The following is a 24508-nucleotide window of genomic DNA, read 5'->3' on the forward strand; positions in this document are numbered from 1 at the left end:
CGTATCTCACAGGCAGGGAAATGCGTGGGGAAAATAATAAAAAAGGAAAAACCGATTTTGATTTGCAGCATCATTAGAAGCAACCCATAAAGTTTTGGGTAAATTTTTTCTTAGCGATACACTATCCTTTCACTCACGAGCTACATGATTTCGAGACCGTGACTGCACATCAAGAGAGTTCCCAGTATGGTATGTGGAAACAAAATAGCCCATTGCTCATTGCTGTCCAAAAATGTTACCAACGTGAATTTCTAAGAGCTCCACCAGAGGTTAACACAGCGGAGGTATTGTATGTTCGCAACCAATCCCATCTGAGACAGTTGTCGAGTCTCTCGACAACTAAACAACCCTCGCTCAACCTTTGACAATGTGCTGCATAATCTGTTTCCCTTGCACGCTAACAAGATTCAAATAGTGGAAGCAATGCAGCGGAATGACTTGCACTTTCGCCACAAAGTTATTGATGAGGTTTGGGACCGGATGGAGCGAAATTCCAACCACCTGAAAAACGTCGTTTTCTCTTAAGCAGCAAGTTTACACACATTTGGGAAAGTGAATAGGCGCAACATTTCCATTTGAGATTTTCGGGAACAAGTGGGAGATAGTGAAACTGTGAATGAGTGAGGGTTTCTGAAGGAACACGTCACAGTTGTGCCATTCTTCTTCGTCGAGCAAACAGTAGCACTAGCCGTTCATACAGACATACTTCAGCAGTTTTCTGTTCCTTAGCTTCTTCCATTTCAGTGAAATATGATCTTAGAGTTAGATGCATTTTGTCCGGTCTCTGTGTTCCTTGCTCCTTCCGTCATGCCTCATTTTGCTTCGAAGGTAACAAATCACTACTTTTGAAGTTGGGTTTGTCACTGATATCATTTCTGACCTTCGTCATTTCTGTCGTCTTTGTTTGGTGTACTCTCAGTGTATTGCATGCTGAGTTCATTAGCCGGTTTGTCTTTTCAACAGATCCTGTAATTGCTTCACACGTTCACACGTTCACTGGGGACGACAGTATCGCCTGCGAATCTAATCATTTACATCCTTTCTTCCATAATTTTAATACCACTTCTTCACCGTTCCGCCAGCGTTCCTCGGATCAACAGTAACACTAGCCATTCATACAGACATACTTCAGCAGTTTTCTGTCCCTTTGCTTCTTCCTTTTCAGTGACCAACGACGTCATATTAATCCGCCAGATGCTACACATTGCCATGACGCAAACATAAAAACATCACATTCGGGAGTGTACTAACTCTACATAGAAAATGTTGAAAGCTTACGAGACAACTCCTGATATCTAAAATCTAAAGCAACAACAGTAACATCTCAATGATAATAATAAAAAAAATTAACAACTGGGGAATTACGATATGAAGTTTGTCTTAAAAATCCAAAAAACCTAGAATTAGCACTAATGAGCTATGCCTTGTATATAAAACATTATTTGACTTACATAGCTCAACGTTACACGTTATCATGTCGCAAAGATATAAACATTCAAACACAGAATTGTAACAGCGTTTAATAGTAAATATTGACAGATTTGGAAACAACTCCAAGAAAAGGCGGATTTCTCAAGTCTAAAATATCAACAACAATAACACAATAATAATAAAACATACGAAACTAAATAACCAGGCAACACAGTATCACGTTAGTTTCAAAATATCGAAAACCTCAAATTAGCGCAAATCAACTGTAACTGCTACAGAAAACTTAGGAAACCTGTTGGCATACAAAACTACTTCTGTTCGTCTCGTAATGGACACATATAGGTTCTGTACGGCTTTCAAGGGAATCTTATAGCAGTCTTCCATCAAAATAGTGACAAGTTTAGATAACTGCGGTCTCTCCATGGTAGACCACAAAATCACAAAAACACTGAGATCTGGTGAACGTCGTGGCTAGGGGAGATGCGACAGTTCACTCTGGTGCTCACACAACGATGCGATCTCTGTGAAGAGGGATCCTGCCATCTAGGAACACAGCATCAGAATTGGGGGGACAAACGTGTACCGTTGGATGAATCTGAACAGCTAAAATAATTTCATAACCCTTGGCAGACGTGCAACACTCCAGAGTAACCATGGGACACTTGGAATACCACGACATGGCTGCTTGAATAATCACCGAACCTCCGCTGTGTTTCACTGTTCTGACGTTAACTCGGCCACAAGTTGGAAATAGTGTGAAACCTAATTCGTAGGACCAGAAGAATTTCTTCCAATGCTCCATAGTCCACGTTTAGGACTTCGGCACCATGTTGTCCTTTTGTGGCCATTTGCTTCGCAGATGAATTGGTCTGGAATTCCAGCTCGCCCTATATCTGTCTGGTTATGGATTCCCCTTCGTGTAGTTGACGTGGGTCCTGACCGAGAAATTCTGTTCTACAGTGACTTTTGTAGCTGTCGTCCTCTTACTTTTCGTCACGATCCTCTCCACTGACCGTCTGTCACGAACACTCAACACAAACTTTCGTTCCCTGTGTGCGGAATAAGTCTAATCTTCTATACGGTGCCATTTGAGACATCAAACATCTCGGCTACGTTGGTTACGGAAGCACCCACCGTACGTGCACTAAGAATTTGAAAACCTTCGCACGCTCCAGTTCACCTAACTTCGAAACAGTGCACGCTCAACTGCAGAGAACATCGTTCTGCTCGCGACTGATATTTGCAACATGCAGACGACACTGAACAGATGCCGCTCCTGGTCAAATTAAATAGTGCAAGCTACTGACTTGGCTGGCATGAACATTTATGTTCAAGCACTTCCTTCTCTAGCTGTTTCTATATTTTTGCCTACCCAGTGCGTACTCTCCAAAATAAAACATGATTGGCAGCATAGGTGAACTACGAAATAAACATAATTCACACTTACAGCGATAGTCTTCGTCAGCAATTACTTCGGCACAGCAAACGATCCGTAAGCGTTCACGAGCTGTCTCAGACTGTTGCTACACAACGGTTATTGGAGCCTCCAGCCACTGCTTATTGTCGAGAGCTTCGCTCGTCGCAGATGTTAAGTAGCAAAGATGGTGATGCTTCTCCGTGGCAGGGAATGAACTTTCTAGTTCAGGCATTATCGTCTGTGGCTGTGCGTCACAGTTACAGGCACTATTGGGGATAAAAAAGGAAGATATAGAAAGTATTTCTGTTCAGGGGAGGTTAACTATCTTTTTCCCGAAAATAGCACGTTCCTTGAGAATTTTTTTCTCGGGATGTATTATAGATATCAATGTCCAATTTGGTCATAATCTGTATTGATATTTCCTATATAAACTGATATTTTCTCGACCGGAAATGCCGAAGAGCAAAGACGGAAGTGCCGTCGGAACGAAACAAAATTTCGATGTAGACCTCCACGTGCGATATGTCACAGGTCAGCCGGCTCGTCTGAAATCAAAATTGAGTTGACGTTAGCGAAGTATATAAGATTCTTTAGAAGTTGTACCTTGCTTAAGTTAGGCCGGCCGGGGTGGCCGAACGGTTCTAGGCGCTACAGTCTGCAACCGCGCGAACACTACGGTCGCAGGTTCGATTCCTGCCTCGGGCATGGATGTGTGTGTGTTGTCCTTATGTTAGTTAGGTTTAAGTAGTTCTAAGTTCTAGGGGACTGATAACCTCAGAAGTTAAGTCCTATAGTGCTCAGACCCATTTGAGCCTTGCTTAAGTTATTCGGACGATAGGAAACAAAATTGCGGCCATTTGTAAAAAAAGGTTTTATTCGTCGATTTTTCAACTTTGTCGACCAAGTAAAAATATTTATAGTTGATGCTCGGAATAAAAGTGGTACCACTCCTAGATAATTTAGTTAGCTTCGTCGGAAACAAAGAATCATGCCAATCGTTTCAGTAGATTTGAAGTTACCATACCGTGCGATTTTCTTGAACATTTTTATTTTTTCACCTTTCACCTATAAACTGAAAGATTTGTACTGTTACACCAGGTTACTTCCCTCGTAACTATATTTGTCGGTCCGCCTTCTGTGGATGCCCATTTAAAGATGTCATTCAGATTAAACTCAATTTACTTTTGTGATATCCATTAACGAAGTGTCTACAGCATCAGAGAACTTCAAACACACTTCATCACTCTCACCATCCCAATTCTTTTCACAATGATCGTTCCGTACGATATTCTTTAACTTCAGTCTACTCTTCATCATCTCTAAACTGTTTTCTGAATATACTCGTATAGCTACATTTGGGCACAGCGTACAATACAGTATGTAATTTCGGAAACTTCGCCTGATCATGACTTTAATCATGCTGCAAGTTTTCCATGTGTTTTGAAAGAACACCTGCTCCTCTTGTGGTTTTCGAACAATGTATTCGTTGTCTTTAGCTGAAATTTATTATAGAAACCTTTCTTCTCCCTCACTCTTACTAACGAGTCCATATTCTCCAGTAAACTTGTTTTTTATTCCTTCTTCTAACGCAGTTTGGGTGGTGCGCCAAAACATTTTTATTGGCGACTTACGGTTTCTCATTCGGATCTCCGGGCGGGGACTACTCAGGAGGACGTCGTTATCAGGAAATAGAAAACTGGCATTCTACGGATCGGAGCGTGGAACGCCAGATCCCTTAACCGGGCAGGTAGATTAGAAAATTTAAAAAGGGAAATGGATAGGTTAAAGTTAGATATAGTGGGAATTAGTGAAGTTCGGTGGCAGGAGGAACAAGACTTTTGGTCAGGTGAATACAGGGTTATAAACACAAAATCAAATAGGGGTAATGCAGGAGTAGGTTTAATAACGAATAAAAAAATAGGAGTGCGGGTAAGCTACTACAAACAGCATAGTGAACGCATTATTGTGGCCAAGATAGACACGAAGCCCACGCCTACTACAGTAGTACAAGTTTATATGCCAACCAGCTCTGCAGATGATGAAGAAATTGAAGAAATGCATGATGAGATAAAAGAAATTATTCAGGTAGTGAAGGGAGACGAAAATTTAAGTCATGGGTGACTGGAATTCGAGAGTAGGAAAAGGGAGAGAAGGAAACATAGTAGGTGAATATGGATTGGGGCTAAGAAATGAAAGAGGTAGCCGCCTGGTAGAATTTTGCACAGAGCATAACTTAATCATAGCTAACACTTGGTTCAAGAATCATGAAAGAAGGTTGTATACATGGAAGAATCCTGGAGATTCTAGAAGGTATCAGATAGATTATATAATGGTAAGACAGAGATTTGGGAACCAGGTTTTAAATTGTAAGACATTTCCAGGGACAGATGTGGACTCTGACCACAATCTATTGGTTATGAACTGTAGAATAAAACTGAAGAAATTGCAAAAAGGTGAGAATTTAAGGAGATGGGCCCTGGATAAAATGAAAGAACCAACGGTTGTACAGAGTTTCAGGGAGAGGATAAGGGAACAATTGACAGGACTGGGGGAAAGAAGTACAGCAGAAGAAGAGTGGGTAGCTCTAAGGGATGAAGTAATGAAGGCAGGAGAGGATCAAATTGGGAAAAAGACGAGGGCTAGTAGAACTCCTTGGGTAACAGAAGAAATATTGAACTTAATCGATGAAAGGAGAAAATATAAAAATGCAGTAAATGAAGCAGGCAAAAAGAAATACAAACGTCTCAAAAATGAGATCGACAGGAAGTGCAAAATGGCTAAGCAGGGATGGCTAGAGGACAAATGTAAGGATGTAGAGGCTTATCTCACTAGGGGTAAGATAGATACGGCCTACAGGAAAATTAAAGAGACCTTTGGAGATAAGAGAACCACTTGTATGAATATCAAGAGCTCCGATGGAAGGAGTATATAGAGGGTCTATACAAGGGCGATGTACTTGAGGACTATATTATGGAAATGAAAGAGGATGCAGATGAAGATGAAATGGGAGATACGATACTGCGTGAAGAGTTTGACAGCGCACTGAAAGACCTTAGTCGAAACAAGGCCCCAGGAGTAGACAACATTCCATTAGAGCTGCTGATGGCCTTGGGAGAGCCAGTCCTGACAAAACTCTACCATCTGGTGAGCAAGATGTAAGAGACAGGCGAAATACCATCAGACTTCAAGAAGAATACAATAATTCCAATACCAAAGAAAGCAGGTGTTGACAGATGTGAAAATTACCGAACTAACAGTTTAATAAGTCACAGCTGAAAAATACTAACGCGAATTCTTTACAGACGAATGGAAAAACTAGTAGAAGTCGACCTCGGGGAAGATCAGTTTGGATTCCGTAGAAATGTTGGAACACGTGAGGCAATACTGACCTTACGACTTATCTTAGAAGAAAGATTAAGGAAAGGCAAACCTACGTTTCTAGCATTTGTAGACTTAGAGAAAGCTTTTGACAATGTTGACTGGAATACTCTCTATCAAATTGTAAAGGTGGCAGGGGTAAAATACAGGGAGCGGAAGGCTATTTACAATTTGTACAGAAACCAGATGGCAGTTATAAGAGTCGAGGGGCATGAAAGGGAAGCAGTGATTGGGAAGGGAGTGAGACAGGGTTGTAGCCTCTCCCCGATGTTATTAAATCTCTATATTGAGCAAGCAGTAAAGGAAACAAAAGAAAAATTCCGAGTAGGTATTAAAATCCATGGAGAATAGAATAGAATGACATTGTAATTCTATCTGAGGCAGCAAAGGACTTGGAAGAGCAGTTGAACGGAATGGACAGTGTCTTGAAAGGAGGATATAAGATGAACATCAACAAAAGCAACACAAGGATAATGGAATGTGGTCGAATTAAGTCAGGTGATGCTGAGGGAATTAAATTAGGAAATGAGACACTTAAAGTAGTAAAGGAGTTTTGCTATATGGGGAGCAAAATAACTGATGATGGTCAAAATAGAGAAGATATAAAATGTAGACTGGCAATGGCAAGGAAAGCGTTTCTGAAGAAGAGAAATTTGTTAACATCGAGTATAGATTTAAGTGTCAGGAAGTCGTTTCTGAAAGTATTTGAATGGAGTGTAGCCATGTATGGAAGTGAAACATGGACGATAAATAGTTGGAAGGTGGCTACACTGAGCCGCAGCGCCAGAGATCGCGCTAGAGTGTATTGTTCCGCCGCCTCCACTGGCAGTGTTTATTGAGATGTCGTGTCGCAGTGCTTGTCGAGGACTCGTAGTAGTCAGTTCGTGTTCAGATGTGCTAGTATCGAGTGCTTGCTGAGATGTGATACTGAAAAGTTCTTGTTGAGATGTGGTAATAGCGAGTCGGTGTGGAGATATATTGTAATGATTAGAGTGATTTTGGTCAATATATGAAGGTAACGAAACTTGATTTATTTTTCATTATTTCCATGTTTTAAATAATGCGTCATTACAGGTTCAGTCAACAAAGCATCTGGCTTGTGTTCTTGGATTAGAGTGCAATTCTGGTTTTCTTGAGTAATTATGGTATTTCTATTTCCTTTAATTAATTCAGTATAAATGATATTTAAAATTTCTTGTGTTGTTGAAGAAGAACCGTGCCAGATGCGTACGTTGAGTCATACTTCCACACACAGAACAGTTACACTTGTGCTTTGGTTTCGTAGGTTTTATAGTTGCTGGGGACTTAATTAATTAATTGTGTTAATGAAAATTTCCATTTCATTCTTTGTTGTTGTTCTATGCAGTCAGATAGCGTAATAATACTAGTCAGGGCCAACCGTTACGAGACTTCGTAATCGGACAAACAGCTACGAAAAATTAAAATTATTTTCATTACATTTAATTAAGCCCCCATGCATAGTTTGGACAAGAAGAGAATAGAAGCTTTCTAAATGTGGTGCTACAGAAGAATGCTGAAGATTAGATGGGTAGATCACATAACTAATGATGAAGTATTGGATAGAATTGGGGAGAAGAGGAGTATGTGGCACAACTTGACAAAAAGAAGGGATCGGTTGGTAGGACATGTTCTGAGACATCGAGGGATCACCAATTTAGTGTTGGAGGGCAGCGTGGAGGGTAAAAATCGTAGAGGGAGACCAAGAGATGAATACACTAAGCAGATTCAGAAGGATGTAGGCTGCAGTAGGTACTGGGAGATGAAGAAGCTTGCACAGGATAAGGTAGCATGGAGAGATGCATCAAACCAGTCTCCGGACTGAAGACCACAACAACACGGTTTCTCTGTTCATCTTCCCTCATGACGTGCTATTATTTAGGCTAACTTTCTTACGGAATGTGTTTATTATGTTGTATGATTATGTTGTGGTAATGTATATACAAACCATTATTGTAGATGTACAATGAGTAATTGCGGTGGCCGCCGCGGTGCCATTGCGAAGGAGCAGTGAATGAGAAGCAGCTGGCCGTCATAGCAGCGACCGACGGCTTCGATCAGAAATAAATTCACTATTATACAGGATGGAAAGCGCTGTTCTTATTTCGTTTAATTGTTCACTAATATGTTCTACATTGACTTAATAGAATGGCCATTCTTGCATTTCCACCACTATATCTTGATCGTTGGCTATGGGTACTATCCTATATTTACCTGGTTATAAGTTGAACGATCCTACACTGCGAGTCGGAAGTAAGTAGAAAAAAGAGGTGAGGCAAATATTCGATTTGAACGTAATTGATGTTCTGGATGTCGTCGTTAATGGTTGATGATCTTATCCACGTCGGTTAAAGACGTATGGATAGTTTTGGGAGTCCAGATGTAGTTAATGTCGACCTTCAGTTAATTTTATTCAGGATCTGACGTTTGAATGTGAAACGTAGATGATTTTGAGTGGAGGAGGTAACACTGAATTTGCCGTTAAATTTTATGGTTCTGGAACATAGACTGATACGTAATTCCGACTGCTTAAGAGGGGAGATATGATCGGAACAACCTAAGGTAATTGAGTGCGTCCGGTTTATGATTCGGATGCTTGTTGCTGTGGATAGGTACTCTTAAGCACGAGCTGACGTTACAACAGCATTGATAATATTTTGCGCAGCATCCTTTCCCTGTCTGAGTGATGGTTCAGGTGAATCCCAAGCTATTTTCCTCGAGTCGTGTGACGGAGGACGTTCTTGAGAGAATTTATGATTATTGTCCATTAATCGAACAGAACAGCACTTTCTGGACTTTGATTGAACCTTGTGATGAGCGTCACTTCTTCGGTGGTAACAGTGGGATTTTAAACAGGCTAGTAACCAACGACTGAAAGGAGAAAATAATTTTTGCTGTTGTAATTAACTTCGGTTTAAAAGTGGCGGTGACGCAAGATTTTCATTTTGGAAAGGCAAGGTCTGTTAGTTTGGAGATAATATGATTTTTGACACTTTCATAAAGATATTGTTCCTGTAAGCCGCATCTAAAGAAAATAAGAAATCAACAAAAGGCTAAAAAGGAAAAATTAGAATAAAAGAAAGGCAACAGAAAATTTGAGTTGAGATTTAATTATTCATCTGTATTTTAAAAGAGAGATTACCAATTTTATTGTGAATAGGCACCTAACAGAAGACATAACAAGAAGTGTTCATAATCCTGAATGTAGTACTTGAAGCAGTATTTAATGGATAGGATCTAGTATTCAGTTGAAACTTCCTGGCAGATTAAAACTGTGTGCCCGACCGAGACTCGAACTCGGGACCTTGCAGAACTAGCACTCCTGAAAGAAAGGATGTTGCGGAGACATGGCTTAGCCACAGCCTGGGGGATGTTTCCAGAATGAGATTTTCACTCTGCAGCGGAGTGTGCGCTGATATGAAACTTCCTGGCAGATTAAAACTGTGTGCCCGACCGAGACTCGAACTCGGGACCTTTGCCTTTCGCGGGCAAGTGCTCTAGTCTGTAAGTCTGTAAGTCTAAACTGTAGGATTTCGAAGGGTGACTTTAAAAGGAACTCCGAAAGAACTTGTATACTTACGCTATACTTAAAGGAAGAAAAACAAAAAACAAAGACTTTTTATAGTCTTGTGGAAGGAAATGCATGGGAAAATGCTGAAAATAATGCCATATTACGTCGAATTCAGTGTGACTTTTAACAAATAAATTTATTATGATGCAAGAGACTCAACGTGCTACCTGTACTAATGAAACTGGTGTTTGCATAAAATTAATATCCTCATTGACTGAATTTTCCGATATTAATTGCACTACATACGTTGGACCAGAGGTGTCAAATGGTTCAAATGGCTCTAAGCACTATGGGACTTAACATCTGAGGTCATCAGTCCCTTAGACTTAGAACTACTTAAACCTAACTAACCTAAGGACATCACACACATCCATGGCCAAGGCAGGATTCGAACCTGCGAACGTAGCAGCAGCGCGGTTCCGGACTGAAGCGCCTAGAACCGCTCAGCCACAGCTGCCGGCCCAGAGGTGTCAGCATCCACTTCAATATTCGGGGTTTTTCCCCATTCTGACCTCCGGAAGAGGAATACCCGGAAGAACCAGGAAAGGGCTGAACGTCAAATGCCTGAACGTGATGTAGAATTTAGAAAATCCGAAAAGGGAAATTCATAGGCGCACACTAGAAATAGTGAAGGTAGGTGAATAAAATGGAAAGAAGATATGGCTTTCTAGTCAGATAAATACAGTGTAAAAACAACACCAACATATGATGTAAGCTACACCATGAGCAGGAAGGCACGGCAAAAAGTGCGTTATTGTGAACACTATGTAAATGTAGATGAATGTCTAAGAACCAATGATGACTGAAACACGTAATGATGAAAATCAGGGATTCATAGCATGTACGCTAACAGAATTGTTGAAATCTTCAATAATGTGTCTAGCTCAAGATGATTTTTAATTCATCCACCAAATCAGACAAGTCTGTTCAAGAGCGTTTATAACAGACTGCCAGATGTGAGGTCAGTGCAATACACTGCTACACGCTAACTTATTTATGTCCAGTTTGACCTAGATAACGAGCTGTTATGTGCGCCGCTATACTGACTTCGGAAGGAATATCTCAAAAGACTCCAAAAGTTAACACTCAATATTTTTAAAGAGCTTCTGTAAAGTTTGGAAGGTAGGAGACGAGATACTGGCAGAAGTAAAGCTGTGAGTACCGGTCGTCAGTCGTGCTTCGGTAGCCCAGATGGTAGAGCACTTGCCCGCTAAAGGCAAAGGTCCCGAGTTCGAGTCTCGGTCGGGCACACAGTTTTAATCTGCCAGGAAGTTTCATATCAGCCCACACTCCGCTGCAGAGTGAAAATCTCATTCTAGACTTACTATGTCCCAAACAGACGAGTAATTTTCATAGTCTTATATCGCAATTTTCTTAAATCTCGCTCAAGATGTCACCGTCCACGCCACTACTCTCTTTCGCACAAACGTATACTGTCCTTCAAGAGCCTGCACTCACTGCAAACGATATTACACAGTGATATCTGATTCTTAGTGTCTTTTACTGTAACGTCTCCTTCCTCTCACACCTAGTGCCACCACCCAGTCAAGTGAACACCATTACTCCTCTCATGCTATACTCCCCAACTCCAACTGTCTCCATCGCTCAGCTCCTCTGATTTTACATTAATATTAGTTTCTTTGAGCATAGTGCTTATGTAGAGTGTCCCCACAGGAAGCAGTACACTTTCGTTTGGTTGTTAAGAAAAAATGGTTCGAATGGCTCTGAGCACTATGAGACTTAACATCTGTGGTCATCAGTCCCCTAGAACTTAGAACTACTTAAACCTAACTAACCTAAGGACATCACACACATCCATGCCCGAGGCAGGATTCGAACCTCCGACCGTGGCAATCGCTCGGTTCCGGACTGAAGCGCCTAGAACTGCTTTGCCAGGCTATTACGAGATTTAACTTATATTTACTCTATAACTTATAGGTAACTGTTCTATATACATTGCCCTTGCTGTGAAGCCAGAAGCAAGATTATTTCCGGAAAAGTACATCAAGTTGTGGGGGAGCAAGCCAGCTCTTGTGAAGCGAGTGAAGTACTGATTTTTCCCAGCTGCTCAATCAAGGTCAGTCCAGCAGAGCGATGGACGTTTGCTGCGAGCCACTAACAAAGAGATTTCACCATGCACAAGTATAAAATTAGATGTTTAAACACTTTTTCAAAACTTGGTCAGTTTATGTAAACCTATGAAAAGATTAAATATTGTGAATCTGAACATGATTCGCTGATTAGTTACTTCAACAATCCACTTTCTGTAAAATTCCAAGAGACACGCAATACTAACGCTAAAAAGTTCTGCTTTCGGAATTAAATGCAGTTTATCGTAAAAGCACATGATAGACGTTTTCAGGACGCTAACTTTTACGTTTTGAGTTATTTCACTTTTTTTTGTCCTACTTTCAGAATAATTTCAGTTTATCATAAAAACATGAAGATAACTCATCTATGTTTCGAATTATTAAGGGTCTCCGGAACGCCCTATACTTGCAATGTTAAAATAACGCTTATAAATTACATCTTTCCTCACAAAGTATTTGAGGTAGGAAGTTGAACCTTTTACAGATTATTTATTGGAATATGGGCTACAACTTAACACAGGGATTTTACAAAATTTTAGTTCAGTTATTAAAGATGATTCTTTTTCAATTGTAATGAAAATTCACAACATTTTTTTGCAATTTTTTATTTATATATTCAAAAATATACAGTTTTTTGGGAAAAGGCTGTGTTAAATTATGCAGAAGGTACTGTGTAACATTTACTGAAAGTTTGAAACAAATATGTTTGGAAGATCCTTAGAAAACATGTAATTAGTATGAGAAAATAAACGTTTTGGGAATTGAGCGACAAAGATTGGATTAACTTTTTAGTGCATTCCAGGTCCATAGGATGGATTATCTTCATCCTCTGCAAACTCCTCCTCCAGCTTCCTCTTGTTCCTCCTCCTGTTTACTCTTGCTTGTATTTCTAGACTCTTTACAGCCCTGTCTGCAGCCCGAAGGCGTTCCTTGTCTAAAGCAAGCATCGCTCGTACCATGTTAGAACCTATCTTCATTCCCATATTTCTAAATACCTTGCACTTTACAATGTTGCCATCATTGAAAGTCGCAACAGCATCATACACACCAAAGTGAAGTGTTTCTATTCCAACAAATACAGTCTTGGGGATTCTCGACCATATAACACTATTTACACTTTCATTGGGGTTTTGAGTTTTTCCGTGAATACACTTTTTCAACAGTTCAGGTGCTGCTAAGTCTCTGAAAACAAGGTTAGCCACAACACATACTTTATCTCACATCACTAAAATGTACCTGATGAACACGGACGTTAATAATAACACCATTTGACAGCAGTTTAACAGCGCCACAGTGGGTCACGCCCATGTAGAACACATTTCAAAAAAAATTTAAAAATAGTTGTAGTCTTCGGAATTGGATAAATTATATATCTATTAAAAGGTAATAGTCTGCAGATTCAGAAAACGCAAAAAAGTAAAAATTGAACTTTTCATGATTTTGAGCCTTTCCGGAGCCCCTTAAGAAAAAATAAATTTTCGTATCTAAATTTTATAAAACGAGTTACACTCACTAATCCTAGTTATTAAGCTACAAATCCAAGGTGACAGCACTATATTGACTACATGTAATAATGAAGCTGTAACAATTTCAAAGATACTATTATAAATTTTAACAAGGTACAGAACTAAAACAAAGACACTTGAGAGGCCCCCATATACTGCCGGTTCCGTTTGGAAAATTCTAGAGTTTGAAATTTAAGAGTTATCGGGCTAAGAACTTTATAGATCATAAGTAAAGTGCACTGATACTTACAGAAAAACTGGAATAGTTGTTAGTTTAAGACTAACAACGATTCCAGTTTTGTAGTCATGCAGCCGTGTTGGAACACGTGTTGCCTTTAACGTCCCTACCGATCATATATAAGTAGCGAGATGTTTGCACCTGAGAGATTATTCGAACGATGTTAGGCAGAATGGAATGTGCTACGCTCCGTTTTAAATCTGTTCATGTCCACTTATGCTTCAGATGGAGTTAATAAAAGCTGACATTATTGTCATAATATACTCCTAGCCGGACGTCCACAAATGTCGGTAAAATTTTTCATGATGAATAAATCCGCTCCAGTTGCATTGACAGATCTTTTATTTGGATAAAATCGTGCACACGTCCCTGGTTTCAGGACGCAAATCCCATCTTCAAGCGCTACAAAAAGTTGGAAAACCAAGACGATTCTTCATAAAATTGGTTAACATTAAAATTTAAATATCAGGCTATACCTCGATTGCGTAAGAGAAAGTTGTACCAATCCTTGTCCTGGAGGCGGAGCCACTGCTTCACTCTATGGATCTTCTCCTCATCGTCCTCAAAACGTCTTCCACCAACGTCGTGCTGTAATGTCCCAAACAAATGCAAGGTAGAAGGGTCTACATCAGGGCTGTCAGGTGTCAGAGCCACGGATGGTCTCCCAGACCGCTGAAAATCGTGGAGCTCCGCCGAACCGCCTTCTGATGACCTCACACTCCGTGCCCAGCGACTAACCGTACTTCTGTCGACAGCAGATGCTCCATAGATTATGCACAAGCTTTTGTGAATATTCCCCACAGTTTCTTCCTCTGCAGCGAGAAATTCAATGACGGCATGTTGCTTGCAACACATATCACTTATAGACGCCATTTTGAAGCTATCCTGCAGCTACGCTATCTGTCGGAAGTGACGGAAACTTGGCGGGCTCGCTCAGAAGACTTCAGATAATGCATAAGTAACGTTTCGTATTCGTAGCATTGTTTTCGGCTGAGAAAAGAAATGCGGTGCATTACTTTCTGAGCAACCCTCGTATAACGACACATCCTCCCTGTATCGTCATGTCGAAATCTCCTCATTAATTGCATTGCGCATTTGAATAATCTACGGGGAAATAGAATAATTTTTCAGCCGGACTTCGGTTAGCATTGCACATACAGTGGTAATGAGGATAAAATTCTATTTCCCTCCGAATTCTAAGAGTCATAAAGCTCTTCAGAAGTCCATGGTACGAGGGTAATCCCAAAAGTAAGATCTCCTATCTTTTTTTATGTACATAGACCTGTTTATTTCTACAATGGTTTACATCAGTTTACAGCTTCAACATTTAGCTATTTTTTGACATAATCAACATTTCTGTCGATGCATTTTTGTAGACGCTGTGACAGTTTTGTATGCCCATGTCATACCAGATCGCTGCCATGCTCTTCAGAATGTTATGAGCCTCTTCTTTCACCTCGTCGCGGAGCTGAATCGCTTTCCGGCCAAAACTCTCTGGCTCTGAGCACTAAGGGACTTAACATCTGAGTTCATCAGTCCACTAGAACTTTTAACTACTTAAACCTAACTAACCTAAGGGCATCACACACATCCATGCCCGAGGCAGGATTCGAACCTGCGACCGGAGCGGTCGCGCGGTTCCAGACTGAAGCGCCTAGAACTTCTCGGCCACACCGGCCGGCCCGGCCAAATTTACTTTTAACTTACGGAACAGGTGATAGTCACTGGGCGCCAAGTCAGAACTATAGGGTGGGTGGGTGATGTTCCGCTGAAACTCTTGCAGGAGAGCAACGGTTTGCCGAGCGATGTGTGGGCGAGCGTTGTCATGGAGAATGTGTACGCCCTTGCTCAGCATTCCTCTTCTCCAGTTCTGAATTGCCAGTTCGAGTTTTTCAGAGTCCCACAGTATCTGTCAGCGTTAATTGTGGTTCCAGCGGGCATAAAGTCGACCAACAATACCCCTTTCCGATCCCAAAAAACGGTTGTCATGACTTTACCGGTAGACTGTGTTTGTTTGAATTTCCGCGGCTTTGATGAAGAAGGATGGCGCCACTGGCGTATTTGTTGCTTGGTGTCAGGTATAAAGTGGTATGCCCAGGTTTCGTCAGACGTCACCCGTGACAGTTGAGTCCAGAAAGTTGTCCTGTTCGATTGCAAGACGTTGAAGAAATGCGCGGGAAGCATCAACTCGTTGCCGCATGTGCTCCTCAGTCAGCTTGCGTGGCACCTATTTTGCGCACACCTTCCTGTAGTTCAGTGTTTCTGTTAAAATTCTGTGAGCGGTGCTTCGGGAAACCTGAGGAACCAACGTGCAGAGATCATTCAGGGTGATCCGTCCATCTTCACGCATGCTTTGCCCAACCTTCAACACTGTCTCCTCACAAGGGAACCTCCCCATCGCACCCCACTCAGATTTAGTTATAAGTTGGAACAGTGGCTAGGCCTTGTAAAACTGAACACAGATCAATGGAGAAAACAGGATGAAGTTGTGTGGAACTATGAAAAAAATAAGCAAAATATACAAACTGAGTAGTCCATACGCAAGATAGGCAACATCAAGGATAATCTGAGCTCAGGAGTGCCGTGGTCCCGTGGTTAGCGTGAGCAGCTGCGGAATGAGGGGCCCTTGGTTCACGTCTTCCCTCGTGTGAAAAGTTTACTTTCTTTATTTTCGCAAAGTTATGATCTGTTCGTTCGTTCATTGACGTCTCTGTTCACTGTAATAAGTTTAGTGTCTGTGTTTTGCGACCGCACCGCAAAACCGTGCGATTAGTAGACGAAAGGACGTGCCCCTCCAATGGGAACCGAAAACATTTGATCGCAAGGTCATAGGTCAACCGATTCCTCCACAGGAAAACACGTCTGATATATATTCTATGCGACACTGGTGACGGCATGTGCGTCACATGACAGCAATATGTTGTCGACCCACCTAACTTGTACACTAGGCGAATGGGCAAAAAGATTCTTCTACCTTGTCCGATTTAGGTTTTCTTGTGGATACATACTACGGCGCAGTTACCTCGCATCGGACGGACGGACGGACAGATAATAATTGTCTGAAAATAAAAAATTAAACTTTTCACTCGAGGGAAGACTTGAACCAAGGAGCTCTCCTTCCGCAGCTGCTCACGCTAACCACGGGACCACGGCGCTCCTGAGCTCGGACTCTCCTTGATGTCGCCTATCTTGCGCTTGGACAACACAGTTTGTATATTTTGCTTATTTTTTTCATAGTTCCAAACAACTTCTTCCTGTTTTCTCGATTTATCTGTGTTCAGTTTTTCAAAGCCTATCCACTGTGCCAACTTATAACTAAATCTGAGGGGGGGGGGGTGCGATGAGGAGGTTCCCTTGTCAGAAATAGACGGTCTCCCGCTCCTTTCTTCGTAGTGAATTTCGGTCCGACCAGCTGCAAACTCTCTACACCACTTACGTACATTTTTGACATCCATGCACGACTCACCATACACTTCCGTCAATTGACGATGGATTTCAATCGGCGCAGTCCCCTTTGCGTTCAAAAACCGAATAACTGCGCGGAATTCGCACTTGGCGGTAACATCCAACGGGAACTCCATTCTCAACGGCTACCAAGCCAAGACGGAGCGCCTCAGCGCGGCGTGCACATGTTTATACACAGTGCGTGAAGCACTCTTCATAACAGTGTGACCAAATGCCACACAAACAGAGTTCTGTACTTACAGAAAAATAGGTGACGTCACTTGTGGAATTACCCTCGTATATGGCGAAAGTGGTATCGGAAAGAACGAGACCTGAATACGAATTATAATCAGAAGTGTACGGACCGCTTTTAATATGTACAACATTTGCACATTGTTGTTGTTGTGGTCTTCAGTCCTGAGACTGTTTTGATGCAGCTTTCCATGCTACTCTATCCTGTGCAAGCTTCTTCATCTCCCAGTACCTACTGCAGCCTACATCCTTCTGAATCTGCTTAGTTTATTCATCTCTTGGTCTCCCTCTACGATTTTTACCCTCCACGCTGCCCTCCAGTACCAAATTAGTGATCCCATGATGCCTCAGAACATGTCCTACCAACCGATCCCTTCTTCTAGTCAAGTTGTGCCACAAACTCCTCTTCTCCCCAATTCTATTCTATACGTCCCCATTAGTTATGTCATGTACCCATCTAATCTTCAACATTCTTCTGTAGCACCACATTTCGAAAGCTTCTATTCTCTTCTTGTCCAAACTATTTATCGTCCATGTTTCACTTCCATACATGGCTACACTCCATACAAATACTTCCAGAAACGACTTCCTGACACTTAAATCAATACTGGATGTTAACAAATTTCTCTTCTTCAGAAACGCTTTCCTTGCCATTGCCAGTCTTCATTTTATATCCTCTCTACTTCGACCATCATCAGTTATTTTACTCCCCAGATAGCAAAACTCCTTTTCTACTTTAAGTGTCTCATTATCTAATCTAATTCCCTCAGCATCACCCGACTTAATTCGACCACATTCCATTATCCTCGTTTTGCTTTTGTTGATGTTCATCTTATATCCTCCTTTCAAGACACTCTCCATTCCGTTCAACTGCTCTTCCAAGTCCTTTGCTGTCTCTGACAGAATTACAATGTCATCGGCAAACCTCAAAGTTTTTATTTCTTCTCCATGGATTTTCATACCTACTCCGAACTTTTCTTTTGTTTCCTTTACTGCTTGCTCAATATACAGATTGAATAGCATCGGGGAGAGGTTACAACCCTGTCTCACTCCGTTTCCAACCACTGCTTCCCTTTCATGTCCCTCGACTCTGATAACTGCCATCTGGTTTCTGTACAAATTGTAAATAGCCTTTCGCTCTCTGTATTTTATCCAAGCCACCTTCAGAATTCGAAAGAGAGTATTCCAAACAACATTGTCAAAAGCTTTATTTAAGACTACAAAAGCTACAAACGTAGATTTGCCTTTCCTTAATCTTTCTTCGAAGATAAGTCGTAGGGTCTGTATTGCCTCACGTGTTCCAACATTTCTACGGAATCCAAACTGATCTTCCCCGAGGTCAGCTTCTACCAGTTTTTCCATTCGTCTGTAAAGAATTCGTGTTAGTATTTTGCAGCTGTGACTTATTAAGCTGATAGTTCGGTAATTTTCATATCTGTCAACACCTGCTTTCTTTGGGATTGGAATTACGTATTATATTCTTCTTGAAGTCTGAGGGTATTTCGCCTGTCTCATACATCTTGCTCACCAGATAGTAGAGTTTTGTTAGGCCTGGCCCAAGGCTGTCAGTAGTTCTAATGGAATGTTGTCTACTCCCGGGGCCTTATTTCGACTTAGGTCTTTCAGTGCACATATCTGCGTAAATTTTACATATTAGTAAAATATGTCGGTTTTTAAAAAATTATAAAAATGAATAAACATGTAACAAAATTCGCCTCTGAATTCTTTACTAGGTGCTACGTATTGATTTGTAGAGGTGAGAAAGAGAAGCAGATGTAGAACAGACGCGCTGTCAGACTGGGGTGCAGGTCCACCCATGCAACCAGACACGAAGGACCGTCAGAGAGAGACTGAGAGCAGAAAGGGCGCGCGTTGTGAACGCGAGGCCGGCTTGCTTAGCTCTCCACCGCTACCCGACCGCTCCTTCGAAGCGCCCGTCTGTCGCTCGCGTGTGAGCGAGCTTCCAGGTGCTTTAGCAGCGCAAACGGGCGCTCCGCGGGGACAGCGAGCAGCACAAACAGACACGGCGCCGCCGCCACCACCACCACCACCACCACTACTGCCTCCTGCAACGTTAAGCTCCTTCCCGGGGCTGTCCCGTCGCGCATTGTCCCGCCATGCATTGTCCCGTCACGCTGACCTTTGAAACGCCTGCCTCGACACTGTGTGCGCACCGTGACGTAGTGTCCGTAAATGATTTATCAGATGGCCTCAGCAGCGCTCTCCGATCGTTCGCTGGAGATGCAGATGTCTACACGACAGCCTGCCGAGCACATTATATGGACTGAGAAGAAACCAAGTGAAATAGAAGATGAAATTTTGTCATATGATGACATGATGGAGACCGTGGCTGTTGTTTGAAGACAAATCTTGATGGTGTTAGGACAGCAACCAGCCACAAATTTACTTTCAGTTCCTTTATTCAAAGGATACCGTTTCCGGTTTCGAATCGTTGTGATTCAACCTCAGACGGTTTACACGCTTTCTTTATGACATGTGGTATGTTTCTACAGATTAATTGTCCTAAAATATAAATAATACATAATTGTAAACACGCCACACACAGATGGTTGCTTTACAGATTTTCGTTGCATGTGACTTACGTGAAACGTCGGTTTCGAGTGTTTGTTTTCATAACATTCGTCCAAGAGATGTAAATGCATTCCCACTGCATCCTCCTTGTTACACACGTAAATACACTCCTGGAAATGGAAAAAAGAACACATTGACACCGGTGTGTCAGACCCACCATACTTGCTCCGGACACTGCGAGAGGGCTGTACAAGCAATGATCACACGCACGGCACAGCGGACACACCAGGAACCGCGGTGTTGGCCGTCGAATGGCGCTAGCTGCGCAAAATTTGTGCACCGCCGCCGTCAGTGTCAGCCAGTTTGCCGTGGCATACGGAGCTCCATCGCAGTCTTTAACACTGGTAGCATGCCGCGACAGCGTGGACGTGAACCGTATGTGCAGTTGACGGACTTTGAGCGAGGGCGTATAGTGGGCATGCGGGAGGCCGGGTGGACGTACCGGCGAATTGCTCAACACGTGGGGCGTGAGGTCTCCACAGTACATCGATGTTGACGCCAGTGGTCGGCGGAAGGTGCACGTGCCCGTCGACCTGGGACCGGACCGCAGCGACGCACGGATGCACGCCAAGACCGTAGGATCCTACGCAGTGCCGTAGGGGACCGCACCGCCACTTCCCAGCAAATTAGCGACACTGTTGCTCCTGGGGTATCGGCGAGGACCATTCCAACCGTCTCCATGAAGCTGGGCTACGGTCCCGCACACCGTTAGGCCGTCTTCCACTCACGCCCCAACATCGTGCAGCCCGCCTCCAGTGGTGTCGCGACAGGCGTGAATGGAGGGACGAATGGAGACGTGTCGTCTTCAGCGATGAGAGTCGCTTCTGCCTTGGTGCCAATGATGGTCGTATGCGTGTTTGGCGCCGTGCAGGTGAGCGCCACAATCAGGACTGCATACGACCGAGGCACACAGGGCCAACACCCGGCATCATGGTGTGGGGAGCGATCTCCTACACTGGCCGTACACCACTGGTGATCGTCGAGGGGACACTGAATAGTGCACGGTACATCCAAACCGTCATCGAACCCATCGTTCTACCATTCCTAGACCGGCAAGGGAACTTGCTGTTCCAACAGGACAATGCACGTCCGCATGTATCCCGTGCCACCCAACGTGCTCTAGAAGGTGTAAGTCAACTACCCTGGCCAGCAAGATCTCCGGATCTGTCCCCCATTGAGCATGTTTGGGACTGGATGAAGCGTCGTCTCACGCGGTCTGCACGTCCAGCACGAACGCTGGTCCAACTGAGGCGCCAGGTGGAAATGGCATGGCAAGCCGTTCCACAGGACTACATCCAGCATCTCTACGATCGTCTCCATGGGAGAATAGCAGCCTGCATTGCTGCGAAAGGTGGATATACACTGTACTAGTGCCGACATTGTGCATGCTCTGTTGCCTGTGTCTATGTGCCTGTGGTTCTGTCAGTGTGATCATGTGATGTATCTGACCCCAGGAATGTGTCAATAAAGTTTCCCCTTCCTGGGACAATGAATTCACGGTGTTCTTATTTCAATTTCCAGGAGTGTAGTTCTCACTGAACGCTTTAGATTTGTCGCTGAGATCATTTCTACCACGCACCACATGTTTTGATACATACAAAGAACTTACAAATATATGCGTATCACAGATGCTATGATATATCGTAACATTTGACGATGATGTCCTATGTTTGGAAAGGATCATATATTCTTTTACACAACTGTAATGTCTTTTACATTAGCACAGATACATTGAATTTTTCAGTTGATTTTGCTAAATTGATTATATATATATATATATATATATATATATATATATATATATATATATATATATATATATAACTGTATAGGTAAAATAGTGTATTATTTAATTACATTTAGCATCATGAGAATTATAGTAACATATAAGTTTGCTACTTGATCTGCAGATAGGTGTACTAATATTATTTGCTTTGGAGGCTGGAAAGTAATTTTTGGAAATTTTTCAGGAAAGAGGTGTTAGCTAACTCTGTTCGTTCGTTAAGGATATAGTCTGGGGTGCTGTTTTTGTGTGTGCGTATTTCTAATTCTTCTAATATATTCATAGTGGCTCCTTTTTCTGCTACATACAAAATTTTTAAGTTGTCCTCAATATTTCCCACTGAATAGAAGATATTAAGAGGTACCAAAAACGAGATTAGTGACAAAATCGACCACGCAGTACACGAATTGGAGAAAAAGGTCACATGAAGCAAACCAGCACAGAAAAAAGAGAGTGTTCCCCACCAAAATAAATATGTCTAATATCAACTATAGGGCTTACTTGCGAAAATTTTCTCAGAATGTAACTCTGGAGAACACCGAAGTGTTCGAGCATGGTTTTACATAGGTAAGCTGACAATTAACTGGAATGATAAGAAGTGCGGTGATTCTCTGCAGAATCAGCGAGGAAAGGAAATCGTAAATCAGTGGAAGGAACATACGATACGACGTATGATTAGACACCAGGGAACAACTTCCGTGGCGCTAGAAGAAGCCGAAGCGAGCAAACATTGCAGGCGAAATCAGAGACAGAATAATACGCAGCAAATAATGAAAGCAGTGTTTCACGGAGTAGAACACTTTTGCAGAGGAGCGGAAATCGTGAAGGATCACGACAAGCCAAACAGATGAAAGGACAAAAATAAAGTTATCAAAATAATACTATGGGCAGGACAGTAGCTTTGGTGGAAGACTATAAATAATTACAGATCGACTGTAAACCGGAATTCCTGTTGAGCGGAGGCTGCATACAAATAAATATGTTAATAGAACAAAGCAAAGAATCTGACACTGTCACAGTGTTAATAGTAAGCTTCTAGAGCATTTCACACTGACTGGTAGTTGAACAACTAACTGTACAACTACCAGTGAAATGTAACACAGACATTACAGCAGTAGCAGGGAAAGCTAAAAAGTATTAGGAAATGCCATGCGGAAACTTACATGGCTAGAGACTTCCTGAATCCTCGATTAAAAAGAGAAAAAAAAAAGAATAACAGAGCACCCTTTTCCCATCCCATTATTATCAAATCTGGTCTTTTTTCTTCTCACTTGCGTCGACTTCAACAAAAGGAACATTGTAAACGTTGTTTCTTGCATACCGCACACATCTATTGAAGGGTTCTGTCTGGGAATCGACCAAATGAAAGTGTGAGGTACTGGTTGAGCTGTTTAGCATACACTTGAGATGTTACAGAGTCGATCCCTAGTGGTCTACAGAAACGGAAAGCTCCCATAAGATCATGCGAAATAAAGGTCGCGCAGCGGATAACGACTTATTAAATGAAAATTACTAGGAGTGGCCCAATTAAGCATGAATCTAGTGGTACTGCATCTCACATAGACGTACTGATAACGATATCCATCAAACTATGAGAGGAAAATAATGGTCACTACAACGATCTGGTTTATTGCCAAAAGACATCTGAAATGTTTTTTCCTCAGAGTCAAGAATACAAAAAATAAGTGAACAAGTGATTGTAAATAGCCTTGGCACACGTGGGTAGATACATGAAGCAACAATACAAAACGGTGTCAAGAATGTGGCCTATATTTGCTGAAAAGGTTCATGACCAAAGAAAGGTTCCTGAAAAATATGAATAAACACCAGTACTCTCGTATAAGAGCGTAGTGAGTGCTGTTATGTAGCTGTGAAAACTTGATCAACAAAATAAAACCCTCATGCAAATTATCGTCTCAGTGAATGCTTACCGCTCGAAAGATGTGTGAAGGCAGCGGCACCTGATAATTCCAAGTTCAGCATGGGCTGGGTGTTCTGCTCCAAGTTGGAGACACGTCACTTAGCGGCTCTTTATGATGACCTGGGGAAAGTGTTCTTTATGATGCTCTCTGGAGACGTCGTCTGCCCTATGTTGTCACTCCAGAAAGTGTTCTCGTACTATCCCCTATGAAAGCTGGTTCTGCCAGCGTCAGAATCTCAGCAGCAATTTGCAGTAAATCTTGCAAGTTATAGTCAATGATTATGTGATTAGCTTTCTGTTTAATTTTGTCGTGATTGACAAAGTAGGCATATTTCTCCTTTAGCATAAGGAGGAAGGCAGAAAATCCCTCTCACTAAATGAGATTTTCTGTCATGGCCATTCGTCCACATCCACATGCATGGAAACTTTCCGCCTCTACTAATTACTATGAGCCAACCAAAGAACCCCATATTAAAATTTGAACAAATATTCCACCTGGCCTCGTCTTGGCTTAACGGCTCTTCGCATGCTAAGTATCGTTGTGTTCTCTCCTGTCTCTGCTAAAAAGCATTCTTTTCACTTCTTGCACAATGGAGCTTAGAACATGCTGGCCATCCTCACTCCACACCCCTTCTGGGCTGGACCAGGAAACTGTTCTCCTTTGTGCTTTCACTGTACAGTACTGGTTTTTGCCAAAATACATCTTAACGACATGTGTCATTTCCCTAAGTAAATTTTCCATTTATCCAGCCACCTAAAAAAAAAACCAGGGCTGCCAAAATTACAAGTATACCTCACTGTACCAAGAAGAAAAGAACTACAGAAATAATTAGAATTTGCAATAATTGGCTGTAATTATTTCTCATAG

The sequence above is a fragment of the Schistocerca nitens genome, chromosome 1, assembly GCF_023898315.1.
Source record: "Schistocerca nitens isolate TAMUIC-IGC-003100 chromosome 1, iqSchNite1.1, whole genome shotgun sequence".
Taxonomy (NCBI): domain Eukaryota; kingdom Metazoa; phylum Arthropoda; class Insecta; order Orthoptera; family Acrididae; genus Schistocerca; species Schistocerca nitens.